General features: G+C 43.2%; 1 long non-coding RNA gene and 1 other non-coding gene across 2 annotated transcripts; both read left to right on the top strand.

Annotated features, from left to right (window-relative positions):
- The first annotated feature begins 9,328 nt into the window (after positions 1-9,328).
- On the top strand, positions 9,329-12,272 carry LOC126068189 (uncharacterized). The gene is made up of 3 exons (XR_007515571.1): positions 9,329-10,920; positions 11,234-11,406; positions 11,485-12,272. It is a non-coding gene; the product is annotated as an uncharacterized LOC126068189 (long non-coding RNA).
- On the top strand, positions 9,934-10,026 carry TRNAI-UAU (transfer RNA isoleucine (anticodon UAU)). The gene is given in 2 exon segments: positions 9,934-9,971; positions 9,991-10,026. It is a non-coding gene; the product is annotated as a tRNA-Ile (tRNA).
- Positions 12,273-21,658: the final 9,386 nt, after the last annotated feature.

Raw genomic sequence — 21,658 nt, 5'->3', positions numbered from 1 at the left:
CGAGTGGATTCCGACTCAGCGACCTGAGAGTAGAACTGCTCCATAGGGTTTCCAAGTGGTTTCAATCCAACAACTGGTAAATTCGAACTGCCAACCTTTTTGGTTAGCAACTGAACTCTTAACTACTGAGCCACCAGGGCTCCAACCACAGGTATAGGGGTTAGGATTTACAACACATATTTTTGGAGAAACAATTCAATTCGTAACATTCCTCCCTTACCCTCCCCCTTTAGCTTCCTAAAATTCACGTCCTTCCCACATGCAAAACACATTCACTCCATCATATCATCCCAAAAGTCTTAAATGAACTCTAAGACCCAAATCTCATCTTCTGAACCATCTAAATGGGTAAGACTTAAGGCATATTCCATCCCGGGGCAAAATCCCTCTTCATCTGTGAACCTGTGAAATCTAGAATACAAATTATCTGTTTCCAAAATACAGTGGTAGAACAGGCACAAGATAGACATTTAGTTCCATTACAAATGGGAGAAATGAGAGGAAAAGAAGCGATGGGCAATAAAAAAGCCCCAAACCCAACAAAACCAATTACATTGGCTCTCAAGGCTTGAAAATAATCCTCTGTTCTCTGGGACCATCTGGGCAATGGCCCCAAACTTCAGACTCAGGGTGTTGCCCAAACTGTCTACATTCTGAATGGAGGACCCTCGGCCCTGGGCTTCAGCTCCACCTTACAGGCCCAGTGAGAGGGCAACTCTGCTCCCTTAGCTTTGGGTGGCCCTCTAGCACCTTCTACTGACAAGGTCTACCACTGGCACCAGCTGGCAGAGCAGAAACATTTTCAGGGTCCAGCTCTAGTATCACAAAGCAGTGCAAAGAAGGGCATATTTGGAGCAGAAAAGCAATAAAATTGATATCTGGCACACATCCCATTTATATTCCTACAATTAGAAAAATTTTACAAGGATGTTTCCCTGCTTATGTTTTATGTATTCATAGCAGTACAAAAGGGAGCTATGATTGGGATGACCATATGTTCCAGATTGTCTGGGACAGTCAACAATTTGCACCCTATTGATCCAGTATTATTAATAGTGCGTCCTTTTGCTCTCAGAAATTGCCCTGCTTGGAGGATAAATTACATGGTCACACAAGCTATTGACGTACCAGCTTTATCAAACTAATCCTCCCACTGATTTCTCTTGTTGTTGTTAGGTGCCGTCCAGTCAGTTCCGACTCATAGTGATCCTACGCACAACAGAAAGAAACACTGCCCGGTCCTGCGCCATCCTCACAATCGTTGTTATGCTTGAGCTCATTGTTGCAGCCACTGTGTCAATCCACCTCGTTGAGGGTCTTCCTCTTTTCTGCTGACCCTGTACTCTGCCGAGCATGATGTCCTTCCCCAGAGATTGATCCCTCCTCACAACATGTCCAAAGTATGTAAGACGCAGTCTCGCCATCCTTGCTTCTAAGGAGCATTCTGGTTATACTTCTTCCAAGACAGATTTATTCGTTCTTCTGACAGTCCCTCGTATATTCAATATTCTTCGCCAGGACCACAATTCAAAGGCATCGATTCTTCTTCAGTCTTTCTTATTCATTGTCCAGCTTTCACATGCATATGATGTGACTGAAAATACCATGGCTTGGGTCAGGCACACCTTAGTCTTCAGGGTGACATCTTTGCTCTTCAACACTTTAAAAAGACCCTTTGCAGCAGATTTATCCAATGCAATGTGTCTTTTGATTTCTTGACTGCTGCTTCCATGGCTGTTGATTGTGGATCTAAGTAAAATGAAATCCTTGACAACTTCAATCTTTTCTCCATTTATCATGATGTTGCTCATTGGTCCAGTTGTGAGGATTTTTGTTTTCTTTATGTTGAGGTGCAATCCATACTGAAGGCTTTGGTCTTTGATTTTCATTAGTAAGTGCTTCAAGTGCTCTTCACTTTCAGCAAGCAAGGCTGTATCATCTGCATAAAGCCGGTTGTTAATGAGTCTTCCTCCAATCCTGATGCCCTGTTCTTCTTCATGTAGTCAGTCCAGCTTCTCGGGTTATTTGTTCAGCATACAGATTGAATAGGTATGGTGAAAAAATACAACCCTGGCACACACCTCTCCTGACTTTAAACCAATCGGTATCCCCTTGTTCTGTCCGAACAACTGCTTCTTGACCTATGTAAAGGTTCCATATGAGCACAATTAAGTGTTCTGGAATTCCCATTCTTCACAATGTTGTCCATAATTTGTTAGGATCCACACAGTAGAATGCCTTTGCATAGTCAATAAAACACAGGTAAACATCCTTCTGGTATTCTCTGCTTTCAGCCAGGATCCATCTGACATCAGCAATGATATCTGTGGTTCCGCGTCCTCTTCTGAAACCGGCCTGAATTTCTGGCAGTTCCCTGTCGATATACTGCTGCAGCCGTTTTTGAATGCTCTTCAGCAAAATTTTGCTTGCGTGTGATATTAATGATATTGTTCTATAATTTCCACATTCGGTTGGATCACCTTTCTTGGGAATAGGCATAAATACAGATCTCTTCCAGTCAGTTGGCCAGGAAGCTGTCTTCCATATTTCTTGGCATAGACGAGTGAGCACCTCCAGTGCTGCATCCGTTTGTTGAAACATCTCAAATGATATTCCATCAATTCCTGGAGCCTTGTTTTTTTGCCAATGCCTTCAGAGCAGCTTGGGCTTCTTCCTTCAGTACCATCGGTTCCTGATCATATGCCACCTCTTGAAATGATTGAACATTGACTAATTCTTTTTGGTATAATAACTCTGTGTATCCCTTCCATCTTCTTTTGATGCTTCCTGCATCATTTAATATTTTCCCCATAGAATCGTTCACTATTGCAACTCGAGGCTTAAATTTTTTCTTCAGTTCTTTCAGCTTGAGAAACATCGAGTGTGTTCTTCCCTTTTGGTTTTCCATTTCCAGCTCTTTGCACATGTCATTATAATACTTTGTCTTCTCGAGCCGCCCTTTGAAATCTTCTGTTTGGTTCTTCTTCATCAATTCTTCCTTTTGCTTTAGGTGCTCGATGTTTGAGAGCAAGTTTCAGAGCCTCCTCCGACATCCATCTGGGTCTTTTCTTTCTTTCCTGTCTTTTCAATGACCTCTTGCTTTCTTCATGGATGATGTCCTTGATGTCATTCCACAACTCTTCTGGTCTTTGGTCACCAGTGTTCAATGCGTCAAACCTATTCTTCAGATGGTCTCTAAATTCAGGTGGGATATACTCAAGGTCATATTTTGGCTCTTATAGACTTGCTCTGATTTTCTTCAGTTTCAGCTTGAACTTGCACATGAACAACTGATGGTCTGTTCCAGGTCGGCCCCTGGCCTTGTTCTGACTGATGATATTGAGCTTTTCCATTGTCTCTTTCCACAAATGTAGTCAATTTGATTTCTGTGTGCTCTATCTGGCGAGGTCCATGTGTATAGTTGCCCCACATGTCTGTCAGTTTGTCGTACTGTGGGGGCTTGCATGTTGCTGTGATGCTCAAGCTATGCCACTGGTATTCAGATACCAGCAGGGTCACCCATGGAGGACAGGTTTCAGCTGAGCTTCCAGACTAAGACAGACTAGGAAGAAGGACCTGGCAGTCTACTTCTGAGAAGTATTAGCCAGTGAAAACCTTATGAATAGCAACGGAACACTGTCTGATATAGTGCTGGAAGATGAGCCCCCCAGGTTGGAAGGCACTCAAAAGATGACTTGGGAAGAGCTGCCTCCTCAAAGTAGAGTCAATCTTAATGACGTGGATGGAGTAAAGCTTTCGGGACCTTCATTTGCTGATGTGGCATGACTCAAAATGAGAAGAAACAGCTGCAAACATCCATTAATAATCAGAACCTGGAATGTACGAAGTATGAGTCTAGGAAAATTAGAAATCATCAAAAATGAAATGGAATGCATAAACATCGATATCCTAGGCATCAGTGAACTGAAATGGACTGGTATTGGCCATTTTGAATCAGGCAATCTTTTAGTCTACTATGCTGGGAATGACAACTTGAAGAGGAATGGTGGTGTATTCATCGTCAAAAAGAACATTTCAAGATCTATCCTGAAGTACAATGCTGTCAGTGATAGGATAATATCTATACTCCTACAAGGAAGACCAGTTAATACGACTATTATTCAAATTTACACATCAACCACTAGGGACAAAGATGAAGAAACAGAAGATTTTTATCAGCTGCTGCAGTCTGAAATTGATCGAACATGCAATCAAGATGCATTGATAATTACTGGTGATTTTAACACGAAAGTTGGAAACAAAGAAGGATCTCCCACTGACAGTAGCCAGAAATTCTGTAAATATATATATATAATTTTTTTATAGGAAACCCTGGTGGCGTAGTGGTTAAGAACTACATCTGCCAACCAAAATGTCAGCAGTTCGAATCCACCAGGTGCTCCTTGGAAACTCTATGGGGCAGTTCTACTCTGTTCTATAGGATCACTATGAGTTGGAATCAAATCGATGGCAACGGGTGCGTGTATATACATAAAATCTATTTGAAGCCAAAAGCAAAGAAGTTTCCTGAATAAACTGAATGCTTCGAAGGCCAGCATAGGAGGGGTGGGGGTTTGGGGACCATGGTTTCAGGGGACATCTAAGTCAATTGGCATAATAAAATCTATTAAGAAAACATTCTGCAACCCACTTTGAAGAGTGGCATCTGGAGTCTTAAACGCTAGCATGCGGCCATCTAAGATGCATCAATTGGTCTCAACCCACCTGGAACAAAGGAGAATGAAGAACACCAAGGACACAACATAATTATGAGCCCAAGAGACAGAAAGGGCCACATAAACCAGAGGCTACATCAGCCTGAGACCAGAAAAGCTAGATGGTGCCCAGCTATAACCGATGACTGCCCTGACAGGGAACACAACAGAGAACCCCTGAGGGAGCAGGAGAGCAGTGGGATGCAGACCCCAAATTCTCATAAAAAGACCATACTTAATGGTCTGAGACTAGAAGGACCCCCAGACCTTCTGTTGGCCCAGGACAGGAACCATTCCCGAAGCCAACTCTTCAGACAGGGATTTTACTGGACAATGGGTTGGAGAGGGATGCTGGTGAGGAGTGAGCTTCTTGGATCAGGTGGACACTTGAGACTATATTGGCATCTCCTCCCTGAAGGGGAGGTGAGAGGGTAGAGGGGGTTAGAAGCTGGCGAAAAGGACACGAAAAGAGAGAGTGGAGGGAGAGAGCAGACTGTCTCATTAGGGGCTGAGCAACTGGGAGTTTTTTAGCAAGGTGTGTATTAGTTTTTGTGGAGAGACAGACTTGATTTCTAAACTTTCACTTAAAGCACAATTAAAAAAAAAAATCTTCTTGAAGAAAACAAAGAGCTACCAAAGCAGTTCAGGAGCTGAGGGGCCGAGATTTCAAGGAGAAAAGAAATGCACTGAGGTGAGCTTGACCCCCTGAGCTGCTTTTCTACTTGAAGGGCTTGCTGGTTTCTAAGTAGAAGAGTCCAAGAGGCTGAAAGCCTGAGCAGAATGAAGTAGCTCTCAACAGTGATACATAATAATAAAAAAAAAAAAACACATATGCTCAAGTCAGTCTAAGAGAGCTCTTTCAATAAGTATAAAATCAAAGTTCTAAGTGGTATGAGCCCTGCATCGTAGTTAATACGGCAGCCTTTTTTTCTTCCTTCATGGCACATAAAATAGTGTACATTTTATAATTTACTGCTTCTTAGACTTGAGGAAGTCTGGTACATTTGTTTACACTTAACGGGTGCTTTACAGGAGGGTCCTAGAAGCGGAACTGCTGGGTCCAATGACATACGTACTTAAGACCGACAGATGCTGCTGAACTGTCTTAAACATAAAATGAAGCTGTACAGTGTCCACTTCCCACATTCTCACCAACACTGGATGTTACCGGTCTTTTAAATTTTTGCTCTTCTGACAGGCTCTCACTGTTTCTTCATTTGAGCTTTAATCCAGGATGGAGGCATCTGTGAATCCCAAAGTATTATCATGCTTCCCTCTTGTGTGTCATTGATTCAAAGCTGCACTGCACTTCCTTAGAGCTTGGGCCTTGGGACCCATGCATCTTTCACCTCCTATGGGAAAATAAAGGGTCATTTTCCACCTGGTGCTGGTGAGGACCACGGACTATTAGGCCAAGAAGGGACCTTAGACACTGTCAAACCCTACCAGGTTCTGAATGGCCTTCAAGATGGTCCGCATGGCTAAAGGTGGCAGTGGCATCTTTTAAAATTCTAGTTAGCAAAAGAATAATTAAAATAAGCCTTTAGACATGCCCTCCCCCCATTAAAATGGAATCACTTGGGGAGTCTCTGAAGTGTTGAGCCAGCCCATGCAGCAGTCCCTGACACCAGGGAGTGTACCTATGACCATGACTCAGCTACCCAGGTGGTTCATCGTACGGGCTGTGACTGCCCTACAGTTACATTTTTTTTTCAGCTATGTACTGCTTAAAATATACCCACAATGGAATGCTGGCTAAAGACAGGAAATGTAAAGACGGTTTGCTGAAATAAAGTAAACGAGGACCGTAAGATGATAGTTCTATAAACATGAATTAAGACGACCTTCATTCGCCAGACTTATAAATTGCATTCAGCTGATCAAAATGTTTACATGGCTCACCACGATGTCTCCTGTATGTCAGAACCAAAGTCATAAGGAGAAAATACAGTGACCATCACATCCAATTTGGCCCTTCATTTTTACAAACAAAGACCAGCCATACCCACTTCATGTTATTTGCAGAACGGTACTTGCATATAGTAATCTGAGCCCTTCAGTTTTATCTTATCGTTTAGATGCAGAAACATGAAAATAAGAAAAATAAACCAGCTTTGTAAAAAAAGTGCAAAAGCATAAATTCCAAACATTCATTTAGGAAGCAGTTTTTATTTTTGATGCTATAATGAGTTTTATACTTTCAAACACATTTGTCCCAATACCAAATATGATATATATTATGTTCTTTGTTAACAAAGCATGCTTTTTTCTTACATAATTAATTTAGAGTAAATCAAAAACATTTTGCATTACTTAGTAAGTGAAAAATAGTTGAGACTAGTCTTATTTACTATGGGTATTACTCAAGGTTGTTTTAAAATTATATACTGATCTAAAATAGGGCTTAGTTTATTTAATATTCACTTCTTTATTACACATCGCACACAAAAGGATTAAAATAATTCCAAGGTGTTGGCAGGAGTATGTGTGGTGAAGGGGATTCTCCAGTCAAAATAGGCTGGAAAGCTCCAACCTGGTTTTGAGTCCTTGATTTAGGTATAGGGAAACTGAGGGCCAGAGAGGGTAAAAGATTTAACTTGAGGTCACTCAGCCAGTGAGGGCCAGAGCTCAGCCTCCTGCTTCATTGCTCTTCAGAGTTCATGTATGTGAGATGAGGTGATCTGAAAGTCTCTAGGAGATTTCTCCTTGCTGGAAAATACCCTGGCAGCGGAGCTTCTGACACACCCCACTAGGGTCAGCAGTGCCCTTACCAGGTTCTTCCTGTGGAACCATGATTTCCTTGGGAAGCTATTTAAGTTCCCAGTAGCTACTGTAAAAATGACTTTATGAGTTACTGCCTTCCCTTTGTGAATAGCGAGGGGTCAGTTAGTACCTGCTGAACCAGTAAAGGAGTGGATCCATGCATGGGGGTAGTAGAAAGGGAAGCTGCTCACGGTTCACCAGGTGGGGCTTCCCTGAGACTCTGGAGGGAGGAAGGGCAGATTTTGCAATGCAACTGGATTGAAGAGGATATGGACCCACAACTTAGTTTATCGTTTACCTGGAAATGAACCGCTTTCAATTTAAGAGGAAAAAAAGTATATCCCTAACTCCTTGGCAAGCCATGCATTTACCTTCTCACTTTGTACCAACTTTTAGAAGGAATTTACTTCAAGGGGTCACTCTGCTGCCCTTGACTTATCCTGGACTTGCCTACACATGTCAAGGAGCCCTAGCCCTGGCAAATTGTGAGCACTGTACCCCACCACCTCCCGGTGCCTGATGGGATCTAGCAGGGGTATTGACCATCCCCTTTCTGAGCTTTGGGTTCTAGAAGCGTGTCTCTCACTGTTTACAAAACCATCTGGAGAGAGCATCACCTACCTCCTTTCTCTGGGTGGATAATCTGGTCTGCATGTGACACTGAGCTTCCTAAAAACACTGCCTCACACAGACTCTATTGCTGTCTCCTTATTGTCTACCTGATGGCTCTAACCTCTTGTGCTTGATTTTCAAGGCTTTTTACAGCTGGTACAATTCTACTGCTCCACATTTGTCACCCTAACACAACCCATTACTGTGGCCAAGTTGCCAACAAGGTGACCACACACGCGACTTTCATTTTGCCCCACTGCTTGCTCATGCTGGTTCCCTCAACTGGGTGCTATACTCATTTTAATGTTTGCTCTTCTGGCTCTCTCAGGAGAGCAGAAGTCACCAGACAAGGTGACCAGCAGGGGCCCAGGAGACGAGTAAGGTGAGTGAAGCAAGCAGGAAGGAAGAGACAGACGGGATGGTGGGCACTTTGTGGAGGTGGCTACTGCTACTCACATCCTGGGGGGAGGGAGGGCACGCAGGGTCAAGGAGGATGCAGGTTCCAGTAGACAATTAGATACAGTAAGCACAATACCTGTTGTCCTTAGGTGCTGCAAAGTCCACTCTGACTCATGGCGACCCGTGTTCAACAGAGTAAGTTGCCTGGTTCTTCATCATTGGTATGCTGGAGTCCATTGTGTAGTCACTTATTATGAGTGCCTTCCCATCTAGGGGGCTTAGCCCATGAAAACGTTCACATTTTAATTTCTTCTGAAATCAGAAGAAGAAAAAGAAACATAATAATAAATACATAATAGCGAATCCACTCTGGATTCATATTCGTCTTTTATACCAACATAATAGTAAAATAAAATATTTTTAAAATTGTTTTTATGGAGGAAGTGGCCCATGGAGGCAAAAGTGCCTAGGACCTAAGAAAGCTATAATGTGGCCCTGGGTCGTGTTCAGGTTTTCTGGTTTTTTAAAAAGAAGTGGATACCCAGATATTTGTATGAGATATCTTGATTTTAAATATTGGAAATTAGCCCACTAAAACCTGCAATCTCTCGAAGGGGCCGGGTTGCTTTGTGTCCTCGGGATGCCCATGGCATGACATGATTTTGATGACACACTTTCGGCCTGCAGTGTCCCGAGCGTCTGGCTCCTAATGGAACAAGGGGCGGTGGAAACCTGACCGGTTACGGGCAGTCTGGTCTGGAAGAGCCGCTCGCCCCCGTCCACGCTTCGCCGCTAGAGGGCGCGCTCGGTCCCACCCCGGCCCGGCCGCTCCCTGCCGCTCCCCTGGCACTCGCTTCCCATTTGGAAGCAGAAGATACGCTCGAAGATTTTCCGGGTCCTGCAGATGGCGCGACCCCCAGAAGTAAAGACCCCGCTTTACTTCCCATGGCGGGGCGCGCGGCAGGGAGCCGCAGACCTCGGGCGTCTGCAGCCCGGTGAGCCGCGGCCGTCCGGCTCGGTCCCGTCCTTCGGTCGCCGTCGCCACAGCAGCAAGCCCCGCCTCCCGCCAAATCCGGCTTTTGGGGGGTAGGCCGTGCCCCCCGCTCGGCCCACTCCGGGGAGGGAAGCCCCACAGAGCGAGCGTCGGTGGTTTCCGACGGCAGGAGCTGGGGCCTCTCCTGTGTCTCTGCCCCGGGCTGCCGGCCGCACTCCTTTCAAGTCTCTGCTAGCTCGCCCGTCACGGCCACGCTAATTGGCACCTCTCTCTCCCCCCCGAGGGACCCCCAGCTCACTCGGCCTGGCGCCGCCGCGCCAAAACCGTGCGGCTCTGCCTGAAGCTCCCGAGGCCTCGGGCGCGGTTCAGGCCAGCTGCGCATGCTCCGCGGAGGCCCACACTGGGCCTGAGTGAACCCTGATAGAGCAATCGCGAGGCCGGCTAAGCGGAGCTCCAGTGGCGCAATCGGTTAGCGCGCGGTACTTATACAGCAGTACATGCAGAGCGATGCCGAGGTTGTGAGTTCGAGCCTCACCTGGAGCACGACCCTTTTGGATGCACATACTCTCAATTTTATCTCCTCAGCCTCCAGAGTTCCTGTCTCCCCGCTCCGAGTGCTGCTACTGCTCAGCGACAAGCCGGAAGCAGCTCGCAGTGGAGCTTCGAGCCGGCGTGGCCCGCTTCTTTGTGCTGCCGCGCGCCCCACAGCCCCTCCAGCCCTGACATCTACTTACCGCTCCCTGCTGCTTCTCGTCTGAGGCGGGTCCGCTAACGGAACTCGGCCTCCGACAACCGTGCGGGGGAGGCGGACGGGTGTCCCGGACGCTGCATCGGTGATGCGGGACCTCCTGGGTGTCGGCACCCAGAGTCCCGGGACGCCCCGCTCGGCAGGCAGCGCCCCAGTTCCCCGCGCCGGGTTGAGGCCGGGGGTCTGGACTCTGCCCCTCGGCCAGGGCGGGGCCCGAGCCCGGCCGGCCGCTCCTGGGAGTTGGGGTCCGAGGCCCACGGGGGCGCTAGTGGAGGCTTGAAGGGGGGCAGCCGCTCCTGTCACCTTTAACCCGTAGTAACTAGGTGTTACCTTCTCCCGCCCGTCTGCAGACGCCCCCAGCCCGCGAGCGCTTCTCCCTGACCCGGGCACCCGGGCACCCGGCCGTCCCTGGGCAGAATCGCGCGGTCTGTGCAATGTGCCCGGGGTGTCTCCCGTTCCCCACAGTGTGCCCTTTTGTCAGTTACCCACTGAGGCGGGAACGGTGGAGTTCGCTGGCGGAGCAGAGAGGAGACGTTTCCTCGCCACAGCCGAATGGCGGGTGTCCTTTCCTGCAGACCACAAATCCCGGATTCGGAAGTCCGCCCCGGGCCAGGGGTGGGCCCGAGCGTGGAAAGCAGACTTTTCCTCGGTGGCCCGCTGATTTTGGAAGCACGCACAAAGAAACTTCAGTGAGCGCGGGGGCTGCGTTGCCAAGGGCTGGGTGTGGGGAGGCCTGGGTAGGTGGGCTCTGCCGCACGTTCCCAGGATGTGTGGGCAAAGCCGGGGACAAGTTTAGTTGGGAGTGGGAGGCCTTCCACATGCCTTCTCCCAAAAGGGTGGTTGGCACCTGTTTTTATGGATGTGCTAGTTGTTCAATTCTGGGATGGAAATACAACGAGAGTGGTGAAAAGCAAACCCAGAGAGCTCAGAGAAGGAGGGTGGAGCCCTTGTGTGTCCCCTCGGCCACAAACCCGAGCGTCTGGTTCCTGTCACCCACCCCAGCCCCAGGTTCAGAATGGGAAACGTCAGGCAAACGGAAGTGTGAGCAGGGCCATCCACCTCACCTGGCTGGCGCTCAGCTCCTCACCCTTTGGCTCCCAGGCTCGTTCTCTGCAGGATCCATTCTGGGTCTGAAAACAAACAGAATCTGTCCATTTCTGAACAATGGAGAAAAGGTTGGCCTTAAAAAAAAAAAAATGTTTTTTTGCTGAAAATTGCTTTTTAAAAGGGAATTAATTTTAAAATGTTGTTAGTTGCAGTGGAGTCAATTCCAACTGATATAAAAGCCAGGGCTTCCAGCCGGTTTGGAGACCCAGAAAAGGCCCTTCCAGGAGCCTGATGTGTGAGACTGGATTGTTGGCAGGACTGTGGAGAGGGACACACATTCAAAGCCCTGAATAGGCCTCCGTCTTTGACTGGGGCATCTTCTGACTCCGCTCAAAATCCAACAGGGCAAGAGATCTTGGGTACTATACAACGCCTAAACTGCCCTTGTTTTCTAAGAGGGAGATTAAGTTTCTAGCAGGGTTTCTACCTGGAATTTTTCCTGGTCTGGTTATCATTTTGATTCACCCAAATTTTTAAAAGTTCGAGGTCTGTTGGCTTTCTCAGCCGTGGCCATGACTGAACCAGGAAGAACCGACTGGAAGCCTTGATACAAGCATAGATGTGGTCAGATTTGCCAAGTGCAAGTTTCTGACCTTCTGGGGTTATTCACTGCAGGGTTACTCACCTGACCTCACTGATCAGGTGCTTCCGAGAGTTAAAGCCCAGAGCACATCTGCACATGGACATAAATAAATGAATGGAAGATCCTCTGCCCAACTTCCCATCCAAGGAGGGATCCCTTTTATGAAACCCTTGCTCCTGTTCGAAAAGTTCAGGCATCTCCTGCCTGGAGGGTAGATGAGAGGGTAGAGGGGGTCAGAAGCTGGCGAACCGGACATGAAAAGAGAGAGTGGAGGGAGGGAGCGGGCTGTCTCGTTAGGGGGAGAGTAATTGGGAGTGTGTAGCAAGGTGTATATAAGTTTTTGTGTGAGAGACTGACTTGATTTGTAAACTTTCACTTAAAGCACAATAAAAATTATATATAAAAAAAAAGTTCTGGCATCAGGATCTCACTTCTTTACCAGGCAGCTCCTTCCATTCTCTGATGCCTCTCATGGTTAGAACATTATTCCTCTTAAATATTGTTTCAGTTCCTGCTGGTCACTGCTGGAATGGAGGTGGCTATGCAGCTATTTTTCTGGTAAGATGATTGGCTAAGCTAGCTGCCCTTTTTCTCTCTTTAACCTAGAAATCCTCGGTTAGGAAATTATTGGTGGGTCACAGACAAACAGACTGTTAGCAGGTTTGTAGCCTAAAATCTTCATGTGATGTTGATATAGATTTTTAAGATTGTGCTGGGTGATAAAGATCAAGTGAGAAAATTACTGGAAATACTTTAAAATCTATTTAAAAAAAGAAAACAAACCCAAACCTTGTTGCCACTGAGTTGATTTTGACTCATGATGACTCCATGTGTTACAGAGTGGAATTGCTCTATAGGGTTTTCTTGGCTGTAATCTTTACGGAAGCAGATTGCCAGGACTTTCTTCCGTGGTGCCATTTGGTGGGTTCAAACTGCCAAACTTTACATTAGTAGTCAAGCATAAACTGTCCCACCTAGGGACCTAAAAAAAAAACCTATAAAATACTACGCAAATGTAAGGAAGTAGCTTTACTATTATAAGACTACTAGATTAGGCCTGTATATGATGTATGGTGATTTCAAGGAGTAAGATGGGTAAATATGAGGTGGACAAACTTGGAAGGTGAGCTGAAGTTGTAGGTGAACAGTCACAGACACCCCTCCCCTCCCCATCCCCTGGTCTTCCCAGCAGGAGAGAAGCCGTACTACCCCAGGCTGACATGAGCTTTGCAGATGGTTTGATGAAAACAGACTTATCAAAGCTGTGAGTTATACAAAGCTGGAGAGGATTGCACTCAGTAGAATTTAGAGGAAGAGTAGAGTCAAACCAAAGTCAGATATTTCTGACAAGTAACAAGATGCAATTTAATAGAGATAATTGTAAGTCTGGGTTTAGTTCAAAGTTCAGCGTGTGGGAGGCCTGGCTTGACAGCCGTTCGCATGTAGAAAAGCTGGGAATTTCAGATGTGTGCAACCTCAATTGTGTTAGCAGTGTGACCCAGCCGCTAAGAATACCAACCGATTATTAATGCATTCCTAGGGACATGGTGTGGTGTCAGAGATCACAAAACAGAGGTGTGTGGAACAAATCTAGCCTGCAGACTGGTTTTGTCTGGCCTTCCAGTACTGACTTGCCAAGTGTTTACAATTTTTTTAAACGTTTGCCAACATATTGGGAAATTTCACATAAATGCCTAGATATCTAGCTTCTAATAAAAGATCAGAAGACCTGGCCACCTGGGGCCCTTATTCCCACATTGTAACATTGGCTGCCCCTTTGTTTGGGCTTGTGACCTGCGGTTTGCCACGATTCCCACCACTCTCCATTAATCTCCAACACAGAGGTGGGTGCCAGCTACACTTTGCTGTTTTCTTTGAGCCTGACTCATTTCACTCATTTGCATCCTAGGAACACTGAGTGTGTGGCCTCCGTATGGATAAAGAAAGAGAATACTCCTGTTGAACTCTCAGTAGGGCAGAACACAGCCAGAGGGCTGTGATCTGTATGAGGCAGCATATTTAAAATGCAACAAAGCAAGATAAAACTCCAAGTCTTTATTATGGAAAGTTTCAAGCATTCATAAAAGTAGAGAGAATAGTATGTTTAACCTCCATGGGGAGCCCTGGGGGTGCAGTGGTTAAGAACTTGGCTGCTAACCAAATGTCGGCAGTTCAAATCTACCAGCTGCTCCTTGGAAAACCATATGGGGCAGTTCTACTCTGGCCTACATGGTCTCTATGAGTAAGAATCGGCTAGGTGGCAATGGGTTTGGTTTGGTTTACCCATCAGTAGTTTCAAGAATGGTCAACTTTGTTTCATCTATCCCCTTCCCACAATACCCTCCCCCATCGCTCACATCACCTCTGGAATATTTTAGAGGAAACCCAAGATATGATATAATTTAACCTGTAAATACCTCAGTATGTATATCCAACAGATACGTACTTTTTAAACAAAAGCATACCCTCAGTATCATCATTACATCTAACAAGATTAATAATAATTTCTTAACATCATTTAATACCTAGTCTGTTCAAATTTTCACACTTGTTTTGGGAAGATATTTATTATTATTGTACTTTAGAAGAAGGCTTACAGAACAAACTGTTTCTCATCAAACAGTACACACATTGTTCTATGACATTGGTTAACAACCTCACGACATGTCAACACACTCCCTTCTGAACCCTGGGTTCCCTGTTACCAGCTTTCCTGTTCCCTCCTGCCTTCCAGTCCCTGCCCCAGGGCTGGTGCGCCCCTTGAGTCTTGTTTTGTTCCATGGGCCTGTTCAATCTTTGGCTGAAGGGAGTACCTCAGGAGTGACCCCATTACTGAGCTGAGAGGGTGTCTGAGGGCCATACTCTCAGGGTTTCTCCAGTCGCTGTTAGGCCAGCAAGTCTGGCCTTTTTGCGTTAGAATTTTGTTCTACGTTTTTCTCCAGCTCTGTCTGGGACCCTCTATTGTGATCCCTGTCATAGCAGTCAGTGGTGGTAGCCAGGCACCATCTAGTTTTACTGGACTCAGTCTGGTGGAGGACGTGGTAGATGTGGTCCATTAGTTCTTTGGACTAATCTTGGAAAGATATTTTTATAGTTGGTTTGTTTGAATGAAGACCCAAACAAAGTCTACATATTACATTTGATCAATATATCTTTAAAGTCTCTTTGAATCTATATCAATTCTCTCGCCCTCTTTTATGATACTTATTTGTTGACCTATAGAATTTTGAATAGAATTTGGCTAATTCCATCCTTGCAGTGCCCTTTTACATGTTTCTCAATCCCCCATACTTATCATAACATGGTGATTAGATCTAGAAGCTTATAATATTCAGATTCTTTTTTTTTTTATTTTCAAGAATATGATTTGTGGTGGTATGTACTATGACATCACAACAGGAGGTGTGTAATTTTGGGTTGTCTCACATTTAGTGATGTTAATTTTGATCAGTGATTTCAGATGTGGTCAGCCTAATCCAGCCATTACAAAATTCTTCATCAGCCTCTAACCTAATGGTTATAGCAGCCTGTCTTAGTCATCTAGTGCTGCTATAACAGAAATACCCACGTGGATGGCTTTAACAAAGAGAAATTTATTTCTTCACAGTAAAGTAGTCTAAAAGTCCAAATTCAGGGCATCAGCTCCAGAGGAAGGCTTTGTCTCTCTGTCGGCCTTCTCATCAATATTTCCCCAAACTTGGAGCTTCTCTGCACAGGAACCCCAGGTCCAAAGGACGTGCTTTGCTCCTGGCACTGCTTTTTTGGTGTATGAGGCCCCTACTCTCTGCTTTCTTCCCTTCCCTTTTATCTCTTGTAAGATAAAAGGTGTTGCAGGCCACACCCCAGGGAAAATCCCTTTACATTGGCTCAGGGATGTGACCTTAGTAAGGGTGTTACAATCCTACCCTTAATCCTCTTTAACATAAAATTACAATCACAAAATGGAGGACAACCATACAATACTGGAAGTCATGGCCAAGCCAAACTGACACACACATTTTTGAGGAGATAGAATTCAACCCATGATATTCAACACTTTGGCCCCCCCCAAAATCACATCCCTGCAACATGCAAAACATATTCATATCATAGTAAAAGTCTTAACTTCAAGTCCAAAATCCAAAAATTCCTCTTTATCTGTGGAATCTAGAATACAAGTTATCTGCTTTCAAAGGTACAGTGGCAGAACAGGCACAAATGGGAGAAACTGGAGGAAAAAAAGGGATAACAGGCAAAGAAGGGAGTTACCATACTGGCTGGTGTGACTGATCCTGATTACCAAGAGGAAATTGAATTGATATTACAGTGGAGGTAAAGAAGAGTATGTCTGGAATGCAGGAGATCCCTTAGGGCATCTCATAGTACTACTGTGTTCTGTGATTAAAGTCAATGGAAAACTACAGCAACTCAATTCTGACAGGACTACTAATGGCCCAGACCCTTCAGGAATGAACGTTTAGGTCACCCCACTGGGCAAAGAACTGCGACCAGCTGAGGTACTTGCTGAGGGCAAAGGGAATACAGAATGGGTGGTGGAAGAAGGTAGTTCTACATACCAGTTATGGCCACATGACCAGTTGCAGAAACGAGGACTGTAATTGTTATATGAGTATTTCTGCTTTGTATGTGTGCATCAGATATTTTTGGTTTTTTCGCTTATAAAATATGTAAATGGGGCTAGTGCGTTTTCAGTTGTACATACGTTGTATCATGTTGGGCACAAGCATGACTTTGTAATTTTGTTTATTCAGAGATTATATATGGGTTTGGGGAGATGTGTACAGGTGCCAATTTGACAAGGGGCGGACTGTGATGGTTAAGATTGTGTGTCAACTTGTCTGGGCCATGATTCTCGTGTTTTGGCAGTTGTATGATGTTATGATAACTTCCCTGTCAAAATTTAATATGTGGTCACCCCCATGATGGAATCTGCTAAGTGGTACTGGTGGGGGTGGGACCTGTGGTGGCTCACTGCCCCCTCAGCCTTCATCTCTCCATCCTCTGCCACCTACTTCCTTCCTGCTTGCCTTGCCAAAGTTTTTGGCTTGTTCTGGATCCAGCAGCTGCCTCTTGTCTGATCTCTGGTTCTTGGGACTTGAGCTAGCAGTTTACCTGCCAATTTTGGGATTCTTCGATCTTCACTGCCTGCAAGCAAGAGTCTTGCTCCCTGACCTGCCGGTCTTCGGTTCACCAGCCCCTACAGCTACGTCATGAATCAGGAGAAACCTTACAGTCTTGCCTGCCAACCTTGGGATTCCTTGATCTTCACAGCCTGTGAGTGGGAGCCCTGCTCTTTGACCTGCCGATGTTGAGTTTACCAGCTTCTGCGGCTGCGTGAATTGGGAGAGGCCTCTACCCTGATCCACGGACTGGGGATATTCCCACCTCTACAATCGCATGAGCTGTTTCCTTGATATAAATCTCTCTATATATTTATATGCTTTACTGGTTTTGCTTCTTTAGAGAACCTAGCCTAAGACACAGCTATTGATCATCTTTGTCTGGGACTATCATTTTATTAAGATGTACAATAGTAGTTTTCTATTTCTTCTTTTGCATTTATAACTGTGGTTCTAAACTGCCTTTCCCACCTTTCTTTCTTTCTTTTTTTTTTTTTTTTTTAACAACTATTGGTTTTCCTAACGCACATTTCATATAGAAAAGACTGGATAATGGCTCGGTCTTCTCTGTGTGTCCCCCTCCCCCCGCCACCGCCCTTTTTATCCAATCTTTAGAATAGTGAGTTGATGCCATAGCAATTACCAAAGGTGACAATTAGTTTTGTTTTTTTTTAACAGCCTTTTGAATTGTAATTGATGTAGAAGTAAGTTGAATTAATGATGCTGGTTATATGTCTTCTTTGATAAAATGTGTGTTCAAATCTTCTCCCCATTTTTTAAATTAGATTATCTTTTTATTATTGAGTTGTAAGAATTTTTCGTATATGCTAGATATAGATACTTCGTTGGATATATGTCGTAAATATTTTTTTCCCAGTTTGTGGTTTGGGTTTTCATTTTCTTAATGGTGCCTACTGAAGACAAAAATTTTAAAAATTCATCAATTTTTTTCCTATCATTGTTCATACTTTTGATGTTACATCTAGAAAATCTTAGGAAAACCAAGATCACCAAGATTTTATTCTATGTTTTACCTTTTACATTTAGGTGTATACCCCATTTTGAGTTATTTTTTGTGTATGGTGTGAGGCAATGGTCTTAATTCCCTTCTTTTTCTGTGTCTGTGTGTATGGCTCTCAGATCCCTGATGGTGCAATGGTTAAGAGCTCTGGCTGCTAACCAAAAAAAAGGTCAGCTTTTTTTAATTCATCAGCCGCTCCTTGGAAACCCTATGGAGCAGTTCTACTCTGTCCTATAGGGTCATTATGAGTTGGAATCAACTCAATGGCAATGGGTTTTTGGTACTCAATTTATTGAAAAGATTATTCTTTCCTGATGGAATTGCTTTGGCATCTTTGTCAAAAATAAATTGACCATAAATATGTTGGTTTATTTCTGGACTCTATTCTGTTCTATTGATCTATATGTCTATATTTATACCAACACCACTCTGTTGATTACTGCAGATCCATAGTAAGTTTGGCAATCAGGTAGTGTAAGTCCTCCAACTGTTTTCTTTTTGCAGAACTGTTTTGGCCATTCTAGGTCCTTTGCATTTCCACGTAAATTTTAGGATCAGCTTGCCATTTTCTATGAAAACACTTACTGGAATTTTGACAAGAATTTTGTTGATCAGTATGAGAAGAATTTCATTTTTAACAATGTTGACTTTTCGGAACCCATAAACCTGCCATAGCTCTCCATTTAATTAGATCTTTAATTTCTTTCAGCAATATTTTGTGTTTTAAGTGTGCAAGTCTTTTATTATTTCTTCCTTATATATTTGGCAGAACTCATCAGCTGTAGGCCTACAGTTTTCTTTGTGGGAAGGTTTTTCTTTGTTTGTTTTTTAATCGTACAAATTCAACTTCTTTAATAGCTATAGGGCTATTCAGGTTATCTATTTATTCTTCAATGAGCTTTAGTATTTTGTGATTTTCAGGAAATTTCTTGGCATAAAGTTATCCATGATATTCAATTCTTACTTTTTAATTATCTGTGGACTCTGTAGTGATGTCCCCTCTTTAATTCCTGATGTTGGTAATTTGTACCCCCCCATTTTTTTTCCTGATCAGTTTGACTAGACATTTTTCACTTTTAATTTCTCAAAAAACTAGCTTTTAGTTTCATTTGTTTTCTCTATTGTTTTTCTGTTTTTCATTTGATTGGTTTCTGGTCTCATTTTATTATTTCTCTTGCTTACATTGGTTTTAATTTTCTTTTTTTTTTTGTATTTCTTAATATGGAGGAAACCCTGGTGGCATAGTGGTTAAGTGCTACGGTTGCTAACCAAAGGGTCAGCAGTTCGAATCCTTGTGAGGGCGCTACTTGGAAACTCTATGGGGCAGTTCTACTCTGTCCTATAGAGTCGCTATGAGTCGGAATCGACTCGACAGCAGTGGGTGTGGGTTTAATAGGGAAGATGAAGTAATTGGTTTAGCACCCTTCTTCTTTTCCAATATAGGTATTTGGTGCTATATTTTTTCCTCTAAGCACTGACTTAGCTGCCTCTCACAAATTGTGATGTCTCATTTTTAAAATAATTTTATTTTTTTTTTGTTGAGAATATACACAGCAAAGCATACACCAATTCAACAGTTCCTACATGTACAATTCAATGACATTGATTACATTCTTTGACTTGTGCAACCATTCTCACCCTCCTTTTCTGAGTTGTTTGCTATGTTTTTGTTTCAATTCACTTCAAAATATCTTCTGATTTTCTTTTCATTTCCTTTCTGACCTAGGGATTGTTTAGAAGCATATAACTTAGTTTCCAAATATTTAGGGATTTTCAGATCTCTTTCTGCTATTGATTACTAGTTTAATTACTTTGTAGTCACAGATCATACTTTGTATTTATTTAAATCCTTTTAAATTTCTTGGGACTTGCTTATGACCCAGACTGTGGTCTATCTGGGTAAATGTTCTGATCCACTTGAAAAGAATACATGCTGTGCTGTTATTGGGAAGGGCATTCTATCAATGTCAATTATATCCAGTTTGTTTATAATGTCGTTCAAGTATTCTGTATCCTTACCGATTTTCTGCCTACCTGTTTTATTATTGAGAGAGAGGTATGAAAATGACCAATTATCATGATAGATTTTTCCCTTTCTCCTTTTAGTCTATCTTTTTCTGCTTCATGTAGTTTGAAGCTCTGTTATTTGGTGCATAAATGTTTAGGATTGTTATGTTCTCTTGATTAATTGACCCTGTTATCATTGTTGATGCTTAATTTGCCCCATATTTGGCCAGTGGAAGTCCCATCAAGTTAGCCCTTTGACCTTTTTGACATGATCTCTGATCTTTGATAGGCTCCTTGTTTTCTAGCACAAGATAGTCCAAGGTTGTTTTGTACATTTCTTCCTTCAAATTTGAAATCCGTCATGTCTCCCAGGAACTTGATTCCTCTTATTGAGAAATTTTATTTAGAGACCACGGTCTGTGTGCGAGTTGCTTATTGCTACTCCTTGGTTACTGTATTTTCTAGGTCTTTTCAGTGGACAAAATTAGGAAATCCGTATTTTTTATAAGGAGAAAAATAAAGCCTGAATTTATAGTGATTTCCAATTCAAATTTAAGATGACAGAATTTATACCCTCTAATTTTATATTCGGATCTCTTTTCCCTTGCCCTGAAAATACTAAGTCTTTTCAATTTTTACCTAATTACTTATTTGCTTACCCTACTACATGCATGTGCGCATGCACACACATGCACCCTCACATAATAGTTTCAAAGTTTTTAACAATAAGGTTATTGAGTGTAGTTTAAGATCCTTTGTGGCTCTTACTGTCCATAGTTTATATTCAGAATAGTGTATTTTAATGTAAAAATATTTTTTCTCTGTATGGCTGTGTTACCAACTTGATATACAGTGAACGTAATTTGATTCAGTTTGTCTTGGTTTTTTAAAGATTGCTTTTTTTTTCTTTTTACTTAATTTTGGCTTATTTATCTAAAACATTCACATGCTTCTTAAGCCAAAACTATATAGCAAGGTTTATTTAGAGAAGTTTAACTGATACACTTGTGTCCTTCATCCTGTTTTTTCTTGTCTCTATAGGTAATCATTTTTTAAATTAGTTTTTGGGTTATCCTCCTATTGTTTCTTTTAAAAAATATAAGCAAACACATGTATGTTTGTATTCCACTTTCTCGTCTTCATATTTAAAAGCTGTTCTATTCCTTGCTTATTTACTAACAGTATGTTCTTAAGATCTTTTCAAAGCTTCAAACAGGGATCCTCATTCCTTATCACAGCTGCGTAGTACTCAATGTTTGTGGAGGTACCACAGTTTATTCAACCAGTCCTCTAAACATTTGGATGGTTTCTGGTCATTTACTTTCTTAGATAGTGCTGCAATGAAAATCTTTATTCACACATCGTTTTGAATATTTTCTAGTATATCTTTGAAATAGATTTCTAGAAGTGGGATTTCTACTCTAGGGGATGATATATATAATTTTCCAAATGTGCAAAATCACTCATGAAAACTACAGGGGAGCAAATTTACTTTTAAAGTGTTGAGAAATGGGATGGGTTGATTGGTGAAGGAGTTTGATTCTCAGCTTTAAATGTGATCAAGGAAAAGCTGAGATGTAGAAGAGAGT

The sequence above is a fragment of the Elephas maximus genome, chromosome 26 (genome assembly GCF_024166365.1).
Source record: "Elephas maximus indicus isolate mEleMax1 chromosome 26, mEleMax1 primary haplotype, whole genome shotgun sequence".
In the NCBI taxonomy this organism is placed as follows: Eukaryota; Metazoa; Chordata; class Mammalia; order Proboscidea; family Elephantidae; genus Elephas; species Elephas maximus.
Note: the sequence above shows the minus strand (reverse complement) of the source record. Positions and strands in the feature narration are given on the sequence as shown.